Source organism: Aotus nancymaae, unplaced genomic scaffold (assembly GCF_030222135.1).
Source record: "Aotus nancymaae isolate 86718 unplaced genomic scaffold, 86718_ANA_hifiasm-v0.15.2.pri h1tg000057l, whole genome shotgun sequence".
Classification (NCBI taxonomy): Eukaryota; Metazoa; Chordata; class Mammalia; order Primates; family Aotidae; genus Aotus; species Aotus nancymaae.
In genome coordinates, this window is record NW_026988471.1 from 14,227,711 (window position 1) to 14,244,874 (window position 17,164).

The 17,164-nt window shown below is 39.8% G+C and overlaps 1 protein-coding gene across 2 annotated transcripts in view; it reads right to left on the reverse strand.

The window, feature by feature from the left end:
* Positions 1 to 17,164, reverse strand: part of NBAS (NBAS subunit of NRZ tethering complex) — a 372,519-nt gene that overhangs the window by 65,242 nt on the left and 290,113 nt on the right. The window lies entirely within an intron of this gene.

The following is a 17,164-nucleotide window of genomic DNA, read 5'->3' on the forward strand; positions in this document are numbered from 1 at the left end:
TCTAGATAATATTTACATTAAACTTTGTATCTGCATATCCAATGTATGTATTTTATATTTTTTCTATTTTATGTATATATACACACATACAACGTGTGTGTGTGTGTGTGTGTGTATCTGTGTATATACAGGTTGAGTATCCATTATCTGAAATGTTTGGAACCAGAAGTATTTTAGATTTCAGATTTCTTTTGAATTTTAGAATACTTGCTAATTTAGCATCCCTAATTCAAAAAACTGAAACCCAAAATGCTCCAATGAGCATTTCCTTTGAATATCATGTTGGCACTCAGAAGCTTCAGATGTTGGAGCATTACAGATTCCTGGATTCAGGATATTCAACCGGTACATGCATATAAAGTATATGTATGTATACAAATGTATTAAATATGTATTCAGACATACACGTTTATATTATTAAGGTGTTAGGATTATGAACTTTTTTTCTTTTCTACTTTCCAAAGTTTCTATAACAACATTGTTTTCATCCATTTATTCAGTGACATGCATCAGACTCCCGTATACTGTGTAAGGTATATGGGAGTTATATTTTTCTAATTAATAAAATACTAAGCTCACTTATCCCCAAGGATGTGTAGGAGTTATATTTTTCTAATATTAAAATATTAAGCTGTTACCCTCAAGAATACAAAACTAAGTCTAAACTTTGAGCTTTGCTGACGGAAGAGGCAGTTACCTCTGAGAAATCCTGGCGCCTTCTCAGGCCTCACTGACTGGTGCTGCTTCAGATCCTGGATTACAGTCTCCTGCCAGCTACTCAAGTACATTTTTACTATATCCTCAAAAGAATGTGTTGGTTTTTTTTGTTTTTGTTTTTTTAAATAAAAAGAGATAAAGACTCTGACAAAAGTCTCATTTTTTTTTCTATTTCCTAAAGGCAGTCATTGTACATGTCTGGTCATTCTGAAAAGCAGGACTAGGCTGAAACACATGGCATGAGTGACTTCACCAGGAGGTAAGCTGCCCCCGACCCTCTCTTTCCTACTAGCTCCCTCCAAGTCACTCAACACGGAGTTATGACGTTAAAATGCTAATAGGTGACATTTTCCTAATCCTATATAAATATTGATAAGAGATCTTTAGGAAAGTACTATTTCCAACGACATTGGAAATGCACTGCAAATGCAGCTTTCAAACAAGTTCTCTAGCCCCCACTTCTTACCAGATTTCTGGCTCTAAGCCATTAAAAAAATCAGAAGCCACCATTGACTGACAAATATTAATTATGTTACTGTGTTTTCCCAGAAATAAACTGTGAACTTCTCCCTGTGATTCAGTAATACAAGATACTAGATTTGTGTTTAGTTCAACAGAACGCCCCTCCTCTCATTATATAGATGGAGAGACTGAGCTCCAGGAGGCTAAGAGGTATGTTAGGGTTCATCCATCGTGTGAGTGAGAAGAGTAAAAATTGGAATCCAGAGCACTTGGTTACAAGTCAGCGCTCCCTTCCACTTTACATCACACAACATCCACTCAATCATTTCTGCATCCTCACAGGCTCTGAGTTTACTAGAGAGTTCATGCTGGTTGAATGCTAAATGACAAAATCAAGGCCAAATAAGAGTTAAAATTTATAGTAGACTGAATCTTTTTTTTTCTATTCACATTTGTTTCCCCAAGAAATATAAGTTTGGGAAATTATTTGGCTATAACAGTCAGTCAAATGTATATACTCTTCCTAGCCTATCGTGTGATGTGGAAGAGTTTCAAAAACAGACTGGCTAAGAACAGGGATAGACAGCTAATTCACATGTGCAGGAAGTAGGGTCCTGGAGGAAACAATGGGTTCCTATCCCCTTAGATAGGTCCAGATGAGATCACTGTTGTCCACGCCAACCAACCCTGGAATGAATATATGGTAAGTAGAAAGAACAATACGCTCAGAAAACTTGTGTTTAATAATTACTACTGGTGTGACTTTAGGAAACTTGACAGAGTGCTTCAAGCCTTAGTTTCTTCATCTACAAAATGTAAAAACTGCCTCCTACTGCACAATTTTAAGAACTTAAATAAGACAATATGTAAAACAGCACAGTGCCTTGCCCATATTAAGTGCTCCGTAAACAGATGCTGATATTTAATTTGACCAGTGGGTAAAACACACAGGCCATCCTCTCTCCTGTTACTTTTTCATCTTCCTTATAAATTTGTCAAACAATTCTCTTTTAGAAAAACCTTTTTTTAAATAAGCCCCCCAGATTTCTTAGCATGGAACTCAAGAACTTTCACAAACTGGCCCCCAGCTAACCCTCTGACTTCATGGTATAATTGTAACCCAAACCCTAAGATACAGCCACACTGACTCTTTGTCATTACCTGGTGCTCTTATTGCCATGTTGTCTCAATGAAATGCTCCCTTCCCTCTTCTTTGCAAGGCAAATTCCTAGTCATGTTTCATGACCGAGACACTGGGAATCAGCCTAGACTCATCTGTTTCTCCAGCCTCTACAAGCATTCCACTTGCAAGTCCTCTGCTCTGACATCCAAGTGCATAACCCACCTACTTTGTAAGTATAAACTCTGTCTCCTCAGCATTACTGACTTTAGACCTCACCCTGAAGTTTACGCTTTCAGAAAACTTGCTGTAAGTTATGAGAGACAGGTGCAATTTTTCAAGAGATTAAGTTATTCGATTAATACTTAATCACTACAGTGTCATCAGAAAATTTTTTTCTATTTAAAATAATCCTTCAAGAGAACTAAATATTTCAAAATAACTATATAACCTGACACTGAATAAGACAGTGTAAATAAATGCAATCCTAAGTTAACTTTCCTGAGCTAGCCAGAACCTCTAAGCAGAATTATATTATGATTAAAAATAGGTAAGGGGTTTTATTTGACTAGTCATTTTACTTAATTCAAGCTTTTTATTATTATACTTTCTAAAAACAGGTTCATTGCTGAAAGACTCCAGGGTATGATTAAAAACTAGATGTTTAACACTGAATTTACATCTAGTAGATTTATTTTCTTTAAACTGTTCTATAATGGAAGGAACAGAGGTAAAAGAAAGAAATGATTGAAAAAAATGTACCAGAGTAAAAAAATGGCAGTTTCTTTGTATCTAGTGGCCCCACGGTACCATTATTCTTAATATTCTTTTCTGAAGCTCACAGCATTAACATGACATTCATATACATAATTACTATAATATCCAACCAAGATTATATTTTTCACTATTCCCTGCAGCAATTAGTAATTGCTATTAAAAATAATAATGGATTTTGTGAAATAAAGATAAGTGGCTAAAATGTTTCATCACTTAATAAATAGGTACCAAATATCTACTTTCCAAACCCTATAAAAAATGAGATAAAAACATGAACCAGGCTCACAAAGAAACCACATATACAATGGGAGATAATATAGTGAGAAGAGGGCATAGGGATTGAAGAATCATCAGCGACATCAGCAAATCTTACTGGGTCTAACTTCAAAATATATCTGGGCTCTAATCACTTCGAACACCTTCACTGCCACCACTCAGTTCCCAGCCACCATCAGCTCTCATAAAGAGCACTGCAATGGGTCTAACCTGCCTCCCAGTGTGACAGAGACAGTGGTGCTCACCAAATGCAAGCATTCCATCTCTTCCACTGCATTTGTCAATTCCCTTGTAGTTAGGATGAGCTGTCTTTCAGCCAACGAAATCTGAGCAAAAGTGACATATACCATGTCTGAGCCAAGCAATAAAAAACCCCACATGGATTATCATCCAGTTTCCCTGTTTTAACCATAACAATTGAGGAGAACATGGGGCCCAGATGGTGCCAATACAAAATGATGAGGCTTCCATCAGCCTGGATCCTGAAGCGACTTTGTGGTAGAGGCCTCTTTGCGGCCTTTTACTGGATTAGGTGCACGAGGGACTATCTACTGAAAGCCACCACATACCTTAGCTTATTCTGACATATAACAGGTACAATAGTGCGCCAATGTAGCTTTGATTTTCAGGTATCAGGCATTGCAAAAGAAAAAACAAATTAGAAAAACACCGTCATCTATGATATGCAATAAAAATACTTAATAAAGCTATTATGCGTGGTAATTTGTGGGGGCAGATCATACCCCTAATGAACTTGGGGCTCTAAAGAGGCTGGGAAACAGAACACCAGAAGTGTGTTGGATGTTACACAATGCTATGGATATTGCAAGAAATACCGTCCATATCGCAAGCAGGAGAAACAGAATAGAGAAACAGCCCAGAAATTCACGGCCATACTGGGTGAAAAAAAACAACAAACCAACTTAGGAATTCTAAACCCCATGAGTCAGACATAAGAAGGAGAAATCCTTATATAACAAATGCCAACTAAAACCTTTAGAAGATTAAAATGCTTCAGGGAAGAGATAAACCAGGGGTGTGACACTCCGTAAATTCTTTCACTTGGACAAAATGACTCAGGGCAGAGATCCAATTAATGATGCCGTCCTTAAACAGAAACCTGACAGCTTTAAGCTAGCCCCCTTTAAGTGGAGGGAGATAATGTATGGGGGTGATACATCAAAGATATATAGGACAATATTTCAAAACAAACGAAAAGACCCTGTAGATGTGGCTATGGGCATATGGCACTAAAAGAAGTCAAATAAATAAGAACCCTATTAAATTTCTGAGATAGCAGTGCTGCCTAAGAAACCACAAACCTGGGCTAAAAATGCCTGTGAGTATCTAAACCTTAATACTCGGGCCTTCAACCTTGAGGGTACAGGCCTCCAGCGTCCACTCCTCATGTGGCCCAGGAAGGAAGTGGAGAGGACTTCCCTGGAGGGAAGAAACTGAGGTCATGGAGGACAAAGGACAACAAGCTTGCCCCTACAAAGCAGAATTAAAGGCTAATTAAGGACCCTTACCTCCCCACAGTAGGGAAGCCCTCATAACGTCTGTACAGCGGAATTTTTAAGCTGTGTCACAGTAGTGTCTGCCAAGTGTCTCTTATCGTGTCCCTTTCCATGGTGAGTGCTTAATGCAATTATCTTCTCCCTGCTTCACCATGTAAGCTGTGTCTCGGGGTGGGTGTGGGGGAAGCAGGGCAGAGGATTTGTCCATTTAGTTCACAGTTTGGATCACACAGCTGGACCTGAAGCACAGCCTACTGCAAATTATGCAGACTTCGGGCTGCATGGAGTGAGTAGGACCCTGGGTTGTTTCCTCTAGTGGAGGAGCAGAGTGTTTTCTGTAGTGGAAAGAAGGCTTGATGAATAAAAGGGTGGGCTGTAGCAGACAGGGGTTCCCACCACACATTCCATCCGCTTCTCTACGCCTCTCAACCCCCTTGTAGTTAGACAAGGTCACGTGACTAGGTGGGCCCATGAAAAGTGTAAGGTGTGTCATATATCACTCACATGGCTAAGGCAATCACACCCGATTTTCCAGTCCCACTCCTTTTCCTGACAAGGTGCTTGAGGAGACCCCAAGTGGGTATGGACCCTGAGGAGGCTTCTCTTGTGCTAGGTCATGGGGACACTGGCGTCGTTTTGTTACTCCAGAATTACCTAGCAGCACGGTGGTATCCTAAAAACACACATCTGCTCCAGTCACGCCTCCGCTAGAATCCATGTAATGGCTTCCCAGTTCACTAAGAATAAAAGCCAGGCTTTCATGCCTTATCAGGCTCCGTGCGACCTGCTCTTCCCCTCACCCTGCCTCTCTCATCCTGTCCCCTCTCTGCCTTCACACTCTCAGGTCACTTCAAACACCCCAGCTCCCTTGCAGGCCCCTTCAGCGTCTTCACAACGTCGGTCACTGGAATGTTCTCCCAGGCACCCTCATGACTTGCCCCTCTACTTCTCTTGGGACTTGACCCAAATGTCACCTTATCAGAGAGACCTTCCCTGACCACTCCACGAAACCTGGCACTCTTTCCACCTCTTTCTCCTTGTCCTGCATTATTTTTTCCTCCTGACACACTGGGTTTCTATTGCTTATTGCCTGTCACCGCTACATTCTCAAAGCCCAGAATTGTGGCTCATACATAATGCTTCTCTGTTGGATGGATGAATGGATGGATGGATGACACTGTTTAAAAAGACAGAATAGTAAAAGTGCTCTTGAGGAAGCATGTAAGTAGGAGGGCTCATGATACATGTGTAACCACTACAGTACTTTAGTTTAGACACAGTGAGGCACAAAGGGCTGGACAGTAAATATGTTAAACTTCGCAGGCTACATAATAGATATTCTTTTGTTAGGTTGGTTGGCTGGCAATCTTTTAAAAAGATGTAAAGGCCAATCTTAGCTAAGCGTGTACAAAAACAGGTAGTGGGCTAAATCTGACCTGCAGACCATCATTTTCTGATCTCTGATCTATAATATTAAACAGTTCTGGTTGAAAAGATAAACTGAGATAAGTTATCCGTGTCCTGGAATGCCAGGCTAGATAATCTGATTTGAAAGCCACTGAGAGCCGCTTGCATACTGAAGATAATTACATGGAAATGCCTCATTAGATTCCCATTTAAAAAACACTGTAAGAAAATCTTATTTCAAAGAAAAATTTAAAACTATAGTTATCTGAGAAAAAAAAAATCACTCTTTCTTAAGACTTTGCCTATCTTTCTGGAATCAGTGCAGGAGCTCCCTCCTCTGAGGAACTTTCCTGACCTATATCAAAGAATACTGCATTTAAATCATCTAGTTACTTGTACATTCCCCTGACTAGACGATGAGATGCTTTAGGATAGAACCTATGCTTTTAAAATCTCTGTATCCCTAACCTAACATAATGTCTTACACACTGCAGACAAACGGTAAATAGCTACTAAACTTACTGAACAACTCTGATCAACATACAGAGAAAACCAAGATTCTTTAAAGGTGCAATAGGCCAGGCATGGTGGCTCATATCTGCAATCCCAGCACTTTTGGGGGCTGAGGTAGGCATATCACGAGGTCAGGAGTTCGAGACCAGCCTGGCCAGCATGGTGAAACCCTGTCTCTACTGAAAATACAAAAAAATTAGCTGGGCACGGTTGTGCACACCTGTAATCTCAGCTACTTGGGAGGCTAAGGCAGAATTGCTTGAACCTGGGAGACGGAGGTTGCAGTGAGCTGAGATCACACCACTGCACTCCAGCCTGGGCAACAGAGCAAGACTCCGTCTCAAAAAAAGAGAAGTATGATAAAATTACATGTTCTCAATACGTCCCTGGAAACTTATGGTCCAGAATGCTCCAAAATTACCCAGTTACTTTGCAGTTAGTAATTCCTGTAAGAAAGCCCTCAAAGACATCACAAAAGGATACTTTAAGGGACTTGAAACAAACAAACAAAAAACTCCAGAACCTAAAGTACAATAAAAATAGATAGATGATAGATAGATAGATGATAGATAGATGGATAGATGATAGATAGATAGGTAGATAGATAGATGGATAGATAGATGATAGATGATAGGTAGATAGATGGATAGATAGATGATAGACAGATGATAGATAGGTAGATAGATGGATAGATAGATAGATGATAGATAGATGGATAGATAGATAGATAGATGATAGATAGATAGATGATAGATAGATAGATAGATGGATGGATAGAGAGATAGATAGATGATAGATAGATGGATAGATGATAGATAGATAGATGATAGATGGATAGATGATAGATAGATAGATGATAGATAGATGATAGATAGATATAGATGATAGATACATAGATAGATGGATAGATAGATGATAGATAGATGGATAGATAGATAGATGATAGATAGATGGATAGATAGATACATAGATGTAAAAAATTGAGACCAAACGTTTGCCATCAGAACAATGCCACCTGATCAGATGTCATGCAGGAAGGGGCACAACAACATCAAACTACCGATGGCTTTCTGTTTATTCATTCAGCAACATCCACTGAGTACACACCGTGCATCTGCATTGGGCTGAGTGCTGGTGACAAAATTAGATCAAGGCCCTGCCCCTGGGTCTGTCAAAGTCTAGTACTAAATACGGAGAGATAAAAGACTTTACAGAGAGGCATGATCACCCTGCAACTACAGCAGGGTAAACACAAGGCACCACGGAAGCTCTCAGAAGGGGCACTCTGCAGACTGGAAACGAGGGGCAGGCAAGGTCAGGAAAGGGCTGCTGAAAGGGGACATCCCTAAGGAGAGTCCTCAAGAGTGAACAGAAACTAAGACAAGAAAGGAAGAATTTGAAGAGATCACTAGTCAAAGGGGCAAGTGGAGCACCTAGAAGTACATGGGCTTGGCTGAAATGCAGAATGAAAGTGTTATGGGAAAGGGGTCCGATCCAGACCCCAAGAGAAGGGTTTTGGATCTCACTCAAGAAAGAATTCAGGGCAAGTCCATAGAGTGGAAGCAAATTTATTAAGAGAGCAAAGGAATAAAGAATGGCTTCTCCATAGATAGGGCAGCCCCAAGGGCTGCTGGTTGCCCATTTTTATGGTTATTTCTTGATGATGTGCTAAACAAGGGGTGGATTATTCATGTCTCCTCTTTTTAGACCATAGGTAACCTCCTGACATTGCCATGGCATTTGTAAACTGTCATGGCACCGGTGGGAGTGTAGCAGTGGGGGTGACCGGAGGTCACTCTCGTCGCCATCTTGGTTTTGGTGGCTTTTTGCTGGCTTCTTTACTGCAACCTCTTTTATCAGCAAGGTCTTTATGACCTGTATCTTGTGCTGACCTCCTATCTCATCCTGTGACTTAGAATGCCTAACTGTCTAGGAATGCAGCCCAGTAGATTTCAGCCTTATTTCACCAAGCTGCTATTCAAGATGGAGTTGCTGTGGTTCAAACTTGCTCTGACACAGGAAAGGAATGTCAAACATTCTCTGACACTGTCAGAGAATGAGGAAGAATGAAGCAGAAATGACAGCATGAGGAGGAGCCCCGAGTGCCGCACTGATGACAGCGTTATCATCTTCACACCTTAGGAAGCATAAAAGTATCTTCAGCAGGAGAGCAACACAATCAGCTCCAGATGTTTTAGCTAATGGCTCGATTCATAATTCACCAAGATAACCTACATCATCTTCATGTACTTCATGGCTGTGAAATCTTGCTAAGTAGATTTTTGTTCTTTTAAAAATGAACATAGCATGACTTTGAACATAAGACTGATATTTAGGAAATGGTAGGTGACTGAAGGAAAACCCAGGTGCTATCTACAGAGTCAGGTGGAAAAATCAGAGTTTACAAACTGTTTATTATTTCTTTAACTAATAAAGAAAATACACAGATGTCTTCTCTTTTTAGGTTTCTATTTACAAACTCACCCTATTTTTCATCCATCTCTCCCTCCTCCTTTTCATGTTCGAACTTTTACACTCACTATGTGCTAGGCCTGGCCTTGGCACAGAGTATACAAACGTAAATTAAGACAGAATCACTATCCTGGAGGAACATACATCCTAATGGCAAAGTCAACACAGAAATAAAGATGTATAAAATGTGACAGAAAAATAAAGTAAGTATGTGGGTACACCAAAAAAAAATTGTTTTAGAAAGGCAAGAAAGTCTTTAAAAAGGAGGTGACATCTGAAGCAGGACTTGAAGCATCAGCAAGTGCTCGTGTGGAAGGAGGGGAGGGTGGACTGCAGGCAAAGAGAACAGAATGAGGAATTAAATAAAGGCTCTTATATAAGAATGCTCTATGGCTGTAACTTTCAACCTTTTACTGTGCTCCGAAAACCCTACAGGATATAATATATTCTCACCAAAAACAGTAGCTCACGACTTCAAGGTGTCTCACGGGGTCGAGGAGTGGGTGCACAGCAGCAGCTGCGGTATATTTGGGAAAGGAGGGGGAATCCTTTCTGAAAACGATTAAACTCTCCCAGGAGTTTGATCCCCAAAGCTAGATATTGTTTCTCCTCTGGTCTCACTCCCAAGCTATACTTGGAAAAGCTCTTGGTGATGCAAATGTGTGTATGCGTGTGCTTAGGCAAGGGACTGTCCAGCAAGAGAAGAGACGCAAAGAGCACTGGGGCCACTGGGGGTACCATGCTGGGAAACTTACATGTGATCCTTGGGCCAGTGGTCTGAGGCATGTGAGCCACTAGCACACAAAGCCTTTCCAACAGGGACACAGGCACAGGTAATTTAAAGGGAACCATTTCTAAATCAATTTCCACCTTTTCTGAGTATTCTTTCCTAAAACGGATCTTGAGGTCAAGGTGTGAAGCTTGTGCTCTTTCCCAACTCCTCTTTCACAATCGCCTTCCATGAACACAGGAAAGGCATGGTCCACACACTTCCTGAAGCTGACTCTGATACATCGTTCTGGTTTCTAAAAAGCTCCAGAACACCAAAGGGATAATTCAGAATGCTGGTATATAACAGATTCCAGTGGAGACCACCTTTGCAAAAATTTTAACAATGAGAAAATTGTGGCAGTGGAGATCTAATTTAGCCAACCCTCATCTTGCCTTTAGCCTTCAAGCTATCAGACATTTAGTTTATAGTTTAAATGGTAACAGCCCTTGCCCCAAAACTCAACTGCCTTTGTAAAACTAATGAAAAACTACCAGGCTAAGGGGAGAGAGGAACTTGAATTCTGCTAAGATGTAGACATAAGCAATTGCCAGACATTACATTCTGGGGGTCACAAGATACGTAACTTCTCCAATTACTCCTTGAGACAACACCACTATTGTAGACTGGTCTTCTGAAAGATCTGTTCATGTGTTTTGCATGTCTGACATCCACAGCTCCACCCAGACGCACCCAGAAGCAATTCAGCACCCAGGAGGCTAACTTCCCACACCCCTATGGCTGTACCGCAACCAATCAGCAGCACGCACCCATTTCCTAGCCACCCGCACCCCCTCCCCCAAACTGCCTTTTAAAAAACCCTAACCTAGAAGGCTTCAAGTGATTAAGTGATAACTCCATTTCCAGCATGGCACAGCCAGCACACAGTCAATTAAACTCTTTACTGCAAAGCTGGGGTCTCTGTGCAGTGGCAGAAAGAACCCATCACGTGATTACAAAATGACTGAATAACAAACTTCTTCTTGCATGTCACAAGGTTCCCAATGCATTGCCTTCTTTTTTTTTTTCTTCTAAGTTACTTTAAAAAAAAATTTTCAATAGTTTTGGGGAAACAGATGGTGTTTGCTTGCAAGTTCTTTAGTGGTGATTTCTGATATTTTGGTGTACCCATCACTGGAGCAGTGTATACTATACCCAACGTGTAGTATTTTATCTTTCATTCCCCTCCAACCCTTCCCTACCAAGTCTCCAAAGCCCACTTTATCATTCTTATGCCTCTGAGTCCTCATAGCTTAACTCCCACTTACAAGTGAGAACATAAGATGTTTGGTTTTCCACTCCTGAGTTATTTAACTCAGAATAATGGTCTCCAACTCCACCCAGGTTGCTGCAAATGTCATTATTTCATTTCTTTTTATGGCTGGGTAGTGTTCCATGGGGCACACATGCGTGTGTGTGTGTGTGTGTGTGTGTCTCACATTTTGTTTATCCACTTGCTGCTTGATGGGCATTTTTTAGGTTGGTTGCCTATTTTGCAATTGTGAATGGAGCTGCTATAAACATGTGTGTGCAAGTGTTTTTTTTCATATAATGACTTCTTTCCCTCTGAGTAAATACCCACTAGTGGGTTGCTGGATCAAATGGTAGTTCTACTTTTAGTTCTTTAAGGAATCTCCATACTGTTTTCCATAGTAGTTGTACTAGCTTACTTTCCTATTAGCAGTGTAAAAGTGTTCCCTTTTCACCATATCCACACCAATATCTAGTATTTGTTTGAATTTTTAATTATGGCCACTCTTGCAGGAGTAAGGTGATGTCTCATTGTAGTTTTGATGTGCATTTCCATGATAATTAGTGATATTGAACATTTTTTCCTGTGTTTTGGCCATCTGCACATTTCCTTTTGAGAAGTATCTATTAATGTCCTTTGCTTACTTTTTGATGGGATTGTTTGCTTGTTTCTTGCTGATTTGTTTGAGTTCCTTGCAGATTCTGGATTAGTCTTTTGTCGGATGCTTGGTTTGTAAATATTGTCTCCCACTCTGTAGGTTGTCTATTTACTCAGCTGATTATTTCTTTTGCAGTGTAGATGCTTTTTAGTTTAATTAGGTCAATCTCTTTATCTTTGTTTTTGTTGGCTTTGTTTTTGGGTTCTTGGTCACAAACTCTTTGCCTAAGCCAATGTCTAGAAGAGTTTTTCCAGCGTTATCCTCTAGAATTTTTATGTTTCAGGTCTTAGATTTAAGTCCTTGAACAATCTTGAGTTGATTTTCATATTAGGTGAGAGATGAGGATTCAGCGTCATTCTTCTATATGTGGCTTGCCATTAAGTATCCCAGCACCATTTGCTGAATAGAGTGTCCTTTCCCCACTTTGTTTTGTTTGCTTTGTCAAAGATCAGTTGGCTGCAAGTATCTGGCTTTATTTCTGGGTTCTCTATTCTGTTCCATTGGTGCATATTCTTATAGCAGTACCATGCTGTTTTGGTAACTATTAATATAGCCTTATAGGACAGTTTGAAGCTGGGTAATGTGGTGCCTCCAGATTTGTTCTTTTTGCTTAGTCTTGCTTTGGCTATGCAGACTGTTTTTGGTTTCCATATGATTAACTGTTTTTTCTATTTCTGTCAATAATGATGACGGTATTTTGGTCGGAATTGCATTAAATTTGTAGACTGCTTTTGGCAGTATGGTCATTTTCAAAATATTGATTCTACCCATCCTTGAGTATGGGATGTGTTTCCATTTGTTTGTGTCATTTATGATTTCTTTCAGCAGTGTTTTGTAGTTTTCCATGTAGAGATCGTTCGCCTCCTTGGTTATATTCCTAAGTATTTTATTATTATTATTTTTTGCAGCTGTTGTAAAAAAGGTTGAGGTCTTGATTTGATTCTAAGCTTGGGCACTATTGTTGCATAGCAGTGCCACTGATTTGTGTACACTGATTTTGTATCTTGAGACTTTACTGAATTCATTTATAAGACCAAGAAGTATTTTGGATGAGTCTTTAGGGTTTTCTAGGTATACAATCACATACATTGGTGAATAGTGACTGTTTGACTTCCTCTTTACCAATCTGGATTCCCTTTCTTTTCTTCTCTTGTCTGACTGCTCTGGCTAGGACTTCCAGCATGATGTTGAATAGCAGTGGTGAAAGTGGGCATCCTTGTCTTATTACAGTTCTCAAGAGAAAATGCTTTCAACTTTTTTCTATTCAGTGTAATGTTGGCTGTGGGTCTGTCTAGAGACGGCTTTTATTACCTTAAGGTATGTCCCTTCTGTGCAAGTTTCGCTGAGCGTTTTAACCATAAAGTCATGTTGGATTTTGTCAAATGCTTTTTCTGCATCTATTGAGATGATCACATGATGTTTGTTTTTAATTATGTTTATGTGATATATCATATTTACTTGCATATGTTAATTCATCCCTGCATCCCTGATATAAAACCCACTTGATTATGCAGTATCATTTTTTTAATATGCTGTTGGATTTGGTTATTTTGTTGAGAATTTTTGCATCTATGATCATCAGGGATATTGGTCCATAGCTTTCTATTATAAAGCCACGTGCACACGTATGTTTATTGCAGCACTGTTCACAATAGCAAATACTTGGAACCAACCCAAATGCCCATCAATGATGGATAAAGAAAATATGACACATATACACCATGGAATACTATGCAGCCATAAAAAAAGAATAAGCTCATGTCCTTTGCAGGGACATGGATAAAGCTGGAAACCAACATTCTCAGCAAACTGACACAAGAATAGAAAACCAAATACCGCATGTTGAACAATGACAGCACATGGACACAGGGAGGGGAACATCACCTATTAGGGAGTGGGGGGTAAGGGAGGGATAGGCAAGGAAATGGGGTATAGGGGAGGGATAGCCTTAGGAGAAATACCTAATGTAGATGATGCGGTGATGGATGCAGCAAGCCACCATGGCACATATATACCTATGTAACAAACATGCACATTCTGTACATAATCCAGAACTTAAAGTATAATAATAATAATAAAAGAAAGCTTGAACTTTCTTTTTTTAGTAGAAGCTGTCACTAAAATGTATTGTTTGTTCTAGCCACCACCTGGTGGTAGGCCAATAGGCTCCTCAACCCCTCTTTAGAGCAGTTACTTTAGAAAGCTTGTAATTATTATCCTTTCTCTGTCCCTTTGAGATGTAAATCTTCTACTACCCAGTGTGTTTCCTCAAGGACCTGGGATCAGTCTCTCTGAAACAGAAATACTCAAGGAGCCAGCTCGCTGTGGGAGGGTAAGGGCCTCACTTCCATGGGCGCCTTGTTCCAACCTGCACAACTACCTGCTGTCATAAAGTCATGAACAGTTGGTTTCTTCTCCAGATAAGTGCCAATTTGCAAACCCAGATGGTTCATTTACATGGACAAACCCCCCCTTAATGCCCCTTGTGCCTTTCCTTTCACACACCACAGTGTTGAAAAAGTCTCCTGCCTTTTTTTGCTTTGGCGAAGTTGAGCTTGGTTTATGCTGGGCTCTCTTCCATCTGCAGTAGTTAGTACTTAAGAAAATCTGTCTTTACTGCCTTTAAAAAGTGTCTGGCTTTATTTCTCTTTGACTAAAGAAACAGTAGAAATGGTCTGAGGAAAAGGAAAGATGCAGTCTTTCTGACGGCTGCAGATGTGCTCCTGTACTTTTTAAGTGACGGCAGTAGTTATCCAATTGCCTATGCTGTATACAAATAGAGCTACATTACAGTTTTACTTTAAATGTCAATACTTCAAATGTGCTGAAAATTATGCCCTCCTTTGTAATCATTTAAAATTATACAATTTTTAGATATCAAGTGTGTGAGAGGTAATCAGGTTATTTTAAGTTATCTCAGCTACATGAGTAACAAAGGTTCAAGTTAACGGCTTTGGAGCACTGTTTTCCTGAAGTGTGATTTTCATACCACCTGTATTGATATTAACTAAGTGCAACCTCAAAAATGCAAATTCCTGGGCCCTCATCAGGCTTACTGACTCAATCTGTTGGGTTGGGAAAGACATCATCATTGGTGGAAAGAAACCTGTATTTTGCATGAGCATTTCCTGGTTAATTCTAATAGCAAAGGAAGTGTGTGGCCCACTATTGCAGCTCTGGAGCCTTTAAGCTTCTGAGTGACCCAACCAATTGGCCAATGTTGAGTTTAGGAGGTGGCCGGAGGTGGGTCTTGGGACTTGAAACAAAGGAACAGTGAGGTGGTCACTGCAAGAGTCTAGGCAGAGTGGATGGGGTTCAAGGAGACAAGCAGTTTGGGTTGTAAATGACATTATGTTAAAGGACTGAAAAACACTAATATGCTGTCTCATGCCAGCTCCTGGAGCAGCGACTCCTGTGATATATGTTATCAGTTGCCAGTCAGTTGACACAGCAGCTTTCAAACTTTTTTGTTCAAGATTGACAGTAAGAAATATATTATGCATCAAAAGTCAATTATTATACATATATACGCAGACATATCTGCATATATTAAAAGCAAACAAAAATGTCATGAAATGATATGACCCCCTACTAAGGGGAGATACATTTTGATGTTTCCTATCCTAATACACACTCCAGTGTTCCTTTTTGCTTATGTGTCTTTAATGCTGACCACAGTGTTCAAACTAATTACAGGACCCACTAGTGGGTTATAACTCAGTTTTTAAAGCACCTATAAATCTGCTCTGATGATAACAGAATGGTTTGCAGGGGCCAGCAAACACTGAAGCTACAAAAGAGACATCAAATTATCTCAGTTATATTTAACTGACTTTATTAAAAACAATGAATCACTTTATGTTTTGCTAACAGCCTAACAATCATCTCTGTGTGTGCTGTGTGTGCTTTCCTACGTCCACGCTCCTCACCAGCCTGTGAACTCCTCTTAGTCATTCTTTTATTCTCAGTGCTTAGTATAGCATGTTAAGTGCTGTTTATAAATCATAGCTACAGAAAATTCTGAAATGATCCTTTAAATATGTGAATGAAGGTGAAAGTTTTAACATTTTTGCTTTAATAAGGCTAATATTCAAAACAAAAATAACCATATCTGTCTTGTCACATTCATTTATATGCCTAACATAAAATCACCATTATAATTATGCTTTTTGCTTAACTATCAATTGCTCACATAGTAAGAGTAATGCAGGGCAGAGGCCACTTTATCTTTACCCTTTGCCTTGTACAGTAACCACAAAAAATAGTATTATTCTTCAGCAAAGTGTAGATGGCCCTCTCTTTTTTACTGCTCACTTTTGGCAATGATACAAGCTAATACATTCCTAAGTTTTTCAACAGCTTGAAGCTCACCTTTGTCTTCATGGAGGGGGCATGAAAAATATTAGAAATGAGATGAAATGTTACTGCAATCAGTAATAAATACTACTGTCTCTTTTTACTGAGCACATACAGGCTTTCACAAAATTTGAAAGCATTCATTCACATTTTCCATTAAGAAGTCTTCTATTGCATGCATGTATGTGATATATAATGCAAACTGTTATTATTAAGATTATTGAAAGTAGGTCCACTGTATTTACAGCAAAATCAAATGTTGATATAAAAATCTAGGTCTTATCCCAACACTTAAAACTACTCAGGATCATGCAAAACCAAGAGTGACATCATCCAGGGCAATCTCACCCCTCTCACCAGAGTGACAGGTAAACTAGACTGGTACTGATCAGCACCTGGCATACCAGGGAACACGGGGTTGATTCAGAAGTGCTCTAACCAGCATAAAGTTTAGAACTTTCCGTTTGGTGTTTGTGGGAGGCTCTGTCACTCCATCTGGCTGCTTGTGAATTAGGAAGCAACACAGCCCCAATTACTGCCAGGCATCATCCTGCAACTACTACAGCAAAGTGCTTTATTGTGAAACTAGCAGGACAGCAGAGAAAAGAAATGGAAAGAAACTGGGTCCGTGACAATGCCGGCTGCTTGCGTAGACAGCCCTGAAATCAGCCCCACATCTGGACCTTTGACTTACAGGAGCCAGTAAATTTTCTGGTAAGTTAAGCCAATTTAAATTGTCTTTTTATTTATGTCTAAAAACATTCTAAAAGTAATCCATATTTATAGAGTAGTGATTATAGTTCCTCATTATACTAAGGCAAAAATATAGAGTAATTTTCCCAAGGTCAAAACTTGTTAGAAACTCAGG